The sequence below is a fragment of the Macrobrachium rosenbergii genome, chromosome 43, assembly GCF_040412425.1.
Source record: "Macrobrachium rosenbergii isolate ZJJX-2024 chromosome 43, ASM4041242v1, whole genome shotgun sequence".
NCBI lineage: Eukaryota > Metazoa > Arthropoda > Malacostraca > Decapoda > Palaemonidae > Macrobrachium > Macrobrachium rosenbergii.
Window position 1 is genome coordinate 34,514,125 of NC_089783.1, and position 6,939 is coordinate 34,521,063.

A 6,939-nucleotide genomic window follows, 5' to 3' on the forward strand; every position below is an offset into this window, starting at 1 on the left:
GTATAACATGTTATTCCTACAACTTACAACCACAGTCTATATGTTATTCCTTCTATAACTTGTTATTTTACAACACAGTCTATGACATGTTATTCCTATAACTTGCAACCACAATATAACATGTTATTCCTACAACTTACAACCATAATCTATAACATGTTATCCCTACAACTTGCAACCACAGTATAACATGCTATTCGCACAACTTACAGCCGCAGTGTAACACGTCATTCATACAACTTACAACCATAATCTATAACATGTTATTCCTACAACCACAACCACAGTATAACATGTTATTTATACAATATACAACCACATTCTACAACATGTTATCCCTGCAAATTACAAACACATTCTACAGTACAACATGTTATTCCTACAACTTACAATCACAGTCTTTAACATGTTATTCAAACAACTTACAATCACAATCTATAACATGTTATTCATACAAATTACAACCACAATCTATAACACGTCATTAAAACAACTTACAACCAAAGTCTATAACATATTCCTGCAACTTACAACCACATTCTACAACACGTTATTACAATTACTTACAACCATAGTCTATAACATAGTGGTACAGCTTACAACCACAATCTACAACATATTCCTACAATGTACAACCACAGTCTATAACACATTCATACAACTTACAACCACAATCTATAACATGTTATTCCTACAACGTACAACAACAGCATATCATGTTATTCCTACTACTTACAACCACAGTCTACAACATGTTCCTATAACTTGCAACCACAATCTATAACATGTTATCCTGCAACTTACAACCACAGTCTATAACATGTTACTCCTGCAACTTGCAACCAGTCTATAACATATTCCTATAACTTACAACCACAGACTATAACATATTATTCCTACAACTTACACCACAGTCTATAACATATTATTACTATAACTTACAACCACAATCTGTAACATGTTATCCCTACAACTTACATCCCCAGTCTATAACATGTTACCATGCAACTTACAATCACAGTCTATAACATGTTATTCCTACAATTTACAACCCCAGTCTGTAACATGTTACTCCTACTACTTACATCCACAGTCTATAATATGTTATTCCTACGACTTACAACCACAATCTATAGCATATCATTCCTACAAATTACAACAACATTCTACAACTTGTTATTCCAACAACTTAAAAGAATAAAGGAAATGTGCTACAATATTCGTTCACACAAACACATGAAGCCTTAACATTTCTCTTTTTCCTTCTACCTTCTCCCTTTTCTGTGCACTTCTCTCTCTCTCTCTCTCTCTCTCTCTCTCTCTCTCTCTCTCTCTCTCTCTCTCTCTCTCTCTCACACACATACAGCCAGGAACTAATAAAAAAAAAGTAAAGGAAAAGAAACAAACGAATGAGAGGTGGAGGGGAGACAGATGAAAAAAAAATAGAGCCTAGAACTATGGAATGCAATAAAGCCTTTCTTTTGTAGATGTAAAGAGAGAGAGAGAGAGAGAGAGAGAGAGAGAGAGAGAGAGAGAGAGAGAGAGAGAGCAAAAAATATAAAAAAAAAGAGTTTCACGACGCTTCTCTTTGGTGCCTCCATTCCAACTTTTACTCTGTCCGTAAATGAATTACGGGCTTTGTCCGGCTCTTCTGTTGTCTTTCTTGCGAAAAAAACGAAAGAGGCGATTAATTGCTCCCATCCAGCCTTTGTCCCCCCACCCCCCCTACTCCAAGAATGCGGAGAAAGAAGGAGTGAAAAAGGCGAGAACAAGGAGAATGGGAGAGAGTTACAAAACTCATTTTCTTCTATTGGTCACAGAGAAAACATGAGAGATAATTTAATGCAGTTTCAGCACTCACAGTTTCTATTTAACTTCAGACGACACAAGAGGATAAAAACTTCCATATGCTTTTGTCAAATTCCTCCACTCGTGACTTTCTATGATTCATCTGCTACAAATCTCCTCTTATCTCCTGACTCTCTTCTAATTGCTTCAATCTAAGTCTTCCCTTTCCTATGACAAAACCTTTGAGGATGGAAAACAGCAGAGGTGAAATAACATTCCCTTGTAGTATCCCGCTACTTATTCCAAATTCACCTGACAAGATCCAGTTAATGTTACCTTTGCGTCTGCTGCACTGTGTTCGTGGATGAGCACCTCAAGAAAATAAATCACAGGAAATAACAGACGAAAAAAAAAATTTAAATTTAAAACACACTTTTATTAAAATGCACTTAAGAGTACAAAATAGTTTTTTGAGACATACCAGGATTTTTTACAATTAATCATGCCTACAAAAATAAGTGTGGGCTCCAAACACGGAAGGAAATGCTACAAGAAAAGAAATAATAATTTTTATGTCTTGTAGCATTTCCTTCCTTCCTTGGCGCCCACGCTTTTATTTTGGAGACATAATTAATTGTAAGAAAATCGTGGTGTCTCAAAAAATCATTCTGTACTTTTTAGTGCATTTTAATAAAAGCGTGTTTAAACATTTATTTTTTTTTTTTTATACCTTTTAGTTTTCACAGAAATTATAACCGATTTATGATCGCAACTAAAAAGAATGGAACGTGAAATTCTGTCGAGCTGGAGAAGGTTTGAAAAATCCGTAGTTATTAACCTATTCTACCGAGTCAAAGACGGCATGAAAAATCCAAAGATTTTCACACAATTCCTGAGATACTGGGAGAGGTCACTGTAGGGTCACTAGAGGTCGCTGCTGACCTACTGATCATGTAAGGTTGTATTGTTGCCGGGATTGAGTAACCATGCAGAATTTCAAGTCCATCGGACAAAACGAATAGGTCGAAAATTGAGACAGAAAATTTGACACTATTTCCATACATACATACATACATATATATATATATATATATATATATATATATATATATATATATATATATATATATATATATATATATATATATATATATATATATATATATATATATATATATATATATATATATATATATATATATATATATATATATATATATATATATATATATATATATATATATATATATATATATATATATATATATATATATATATATATATATATATTATATATATATAATTGTATATATGTATTTATATATATAAATTTCTGACTCACATCAAGATCAGAACCCAGGTCTTTCAATTGAAAGGCAAGGTGCTCCCCACTAGGCGCATACAAGTCAACTGAAAGACCTGGGTTGGATCCTAAAGTGAGTCAGAAATTTATTTCTGTTCCACACGTGATTGTGTGTTGATTATTTCTATATATATATATGTGTGTGTACATTATATATATATATATATATATATATATATATATATATATATATATATATATGTATATATATTATATATAGATATATATATATATATATATATATATATATATATATATATATATATATATATATATATAGAGTAAGGGTGGCTTGAGTCAGTTTCTTGGTTGCTTCTCTCTCCTTTTCTGGCCATTCAGTCTCCAACTTTTGGTCTAACAGGGGCTTTTATTTGATTTTCATTTTTCTTTGCTTTTTAATCTACATGTCTATAATATGCTGAGACTCTAAAAGAAAAAAAAATGTATATTCCATGTATTTTTAAATTGTGCGTTTTATTCTCTCTTTTTTAGCCTTGACAATGTAACAATGTCGTTACGAAACGCGTCGGCGTAATAAATGTTTGACCTTTTATGAACGACCTTCACTTCGTCACCCTTACCTGATGTGTTCTGTGGTCCGGCTGCACCAACATCTCCTTTTTCTATATATATATATATATATATATATATATATATATATATATATATATATATATATATATATATATATATATATATATATATATATATATATATAATAAAATTGTAATAGTTACAATACCCTCTTAACTTCTAGAATTCTTCGCTCTTTTTTCAGATACGCTTGTCACGACAAAGCCTTAAGATCCAAATGCAAGAAATGTGAAAAAATTATGATGTCCGGTAACGGGAAACGAACCCACTTACCATAATCACGACGAGGTCATGTTACCTACCTGACCTTCTTTTGGTCAGGTCGGCAACGTGACCTCGTCGTGATTGTGGTAACGCAGGCTCGTTTCCCGCTACCGGACATCATAATGTCTTCATATTTCTTGCACTTGGATCTTAAGGCCTACAGTGACAAGCTTATCCAAAAAATGGGCGAAGAATTCGAGAAGTTAAGAGGTGGGGGTGGGTGTAGCTATTACAATTACGTATCTGGTAAAAAGTGACCAGTAGATTCTACACACACACATATACTGTATATATATATATATATATATATATATATATATATATATATATATATATATATATATGTATATATATATATATATATATATATATATATATATATATATATATATATATATATATATATATATATATATATATATATATATATATATGTAGTATATATACATGTTTGTGCGTGTGTGTGTATGCATGCAAGTATGATTGGAAAAACCGAAAACTGGCTTTAGTGAAATAATAATTACCCTAGTTCCATAAAATCTACCACTACAGGCGTTTCCCTGAGTCGCAAAAACGCAGAATTTTCTCAAGTGACGTAAATCGGATTACCCAGCTTCTGAAAGAGAATGATGGCGAGAATAAACTGCCGAAGAATGTTTTCCATTTCTGTTTAAGGATCTCATAAAGATGAAAAACGAGGTCGTTCCTTCGTGTTCCATTTACTGAGGGAAAGATGGAGTAGGAGTCTCTGAAGGTTAGACGATCATCTGTGAACAATCCTGTTTTTATTATTATTATTATTATTCAGATGAACCCTATTCAAATGGAACAATTTAGAGTGGAAGATCTTTAGTGTGTTATTATTATTATTATTATTATTATTATTATTATTATTATTATTATTATTATTATTATTATTATTCAGAAGATGAACCCTGTTCATATGGAACTATTCAGCCTGGAATATGTTTGGTGGAATTATTATTATTATTATTATTATTATTATTATTATTATTATTATTATTATTATTATTATTATTATTATTATTATTATTATTATTATTATTATTTAGAAGATGAACCCTATTCAAAGGAACAATTCAGGGTTTCATACCGTTGGTGATATGAAAATTGTTGATAATTCTGGTATAGGTGCTGATTTCATATCAACTGTTAGCATGTAACAATTTCGACCAAACTTTCAGATACAAGATATTTCTGTTATATGTCTTTAATATTAAAATATGTAACTTTACTGGTTAGTACAAATGATTTTCAATAGAATGTTACCTGTTTCGTTGGTGTGAATGAACTTTTATATACATATAAATATATATATATATATATATATATATATATATATATATATATATATATATATATATATATATATATATATATATATATATATATATATATATATATATATATATATATATGTGTGTGTGTGTGTGTGTGTGTATAACATATACATGTGTATATATATAAATATTATATATATGCATATTTATACGTATATGCATATACACAAAGAAATAAAGTATTCTCTTGAAGGATCCAAATGATAAAAAAGGTAAAAGTTACTTTCTGTTATGTCGACAAAGTAAAGTGAAATATATAGAGTGACAGGGATTCCAATCCCTCTGGATGTGGACAGCAGTCACCAGTGAGGGGTCTCTCTCTCTCTCTCTCTCTCTCTCTCTCTCTCTCTCTCTCTCTCTCTCTCTCTCTGAATATAGACAGTGGTCACCTAGTAGCGAATTTCCACCTAATAAGAATTCCTCTCTCTACCTAGGTCTGTCTGTCTGTCTGTCTCTCTCTCTCTCTCTAGATATAGATAGTGGCCACCTAGTAAGGATTTTTCACCCAGTATGGATTTTTCACCTAGTAAGGAACACTCCTCTCTCTCTCTCTCTCTCTCTCTCTCTCTCTCTCTCTCTCTCTCTGGATATACAGTAGACAGTGGTCAACTAGGAAAGATTTTTCGCCTAGTAAGGATTTCTCTCGCTCTCTCTCTCTCTCTCTCTCTCTCTCTCTCTGAATGTAGACAGTGGTCACCTAGAAAGCATTTTTCACCTAGTAAGGATTCCTCTCTCTTCCTGTGTGTGTCTGTCTGTCTGTCTGTCTGTCTGTCTCTCTCTCTCTCTCTCTCTCTCTCTCTCTCTCTCTCTGAAAACCCGCCCTCTCTCTTCCCTGTTTAACCTAAATAGCACCTTCATTAAAACTCATTCTCTCATTATCCAGGAATTCAAACCTCACGGTCTTAATGATCCGTAATCCGTTCGAACATTAGGTCTCTTAATAGACTCAGTTAATCCTTTATTATGAAAGATCGTTATGAAGGATCATGACGAGTGATTAATCTGCTGTGACCTTCCATTAATCCTAATTGCGTGCGAGATGGGCGTTTTGAATGAAGGTTCATTGTTAACGGCCATTTTTGCTTAAATATTTATCAGAGGACGAGAGCATCTGCTAAAAGCAGGTGGTAATAATAATAATATAATAATAATAATAATAAATGAAGGTTCTTTGTTTTCATTCATTATTACTTAATCGTTTATAAGAGGACGAGAGATCTGTAAAAGCAGATGGTAATAATAATAATAATAATAATAATAATAATAATAATAATAATAATAATAATAATAATAATAATAATAATAAACGAAGGTTCTTCGTTTTTAGTTATTTTTACTTAATCGTCTATTAGAGGACGAGAGATCTGTTAAAAGAAAGTGGTAATAATAATAATAATAATAATAATAATAATAATAATAATAATAATAAATTAAGGTTCTTGGCTTTGCTCATGTTTGCTTAAATAATTATCACCCTAGGAGGGCATATGTTAAAAACAGGTGGTGGTAATAATAATAATAATAATAATAATAATAATAATAATAATAATAATAATAATAATATATGAA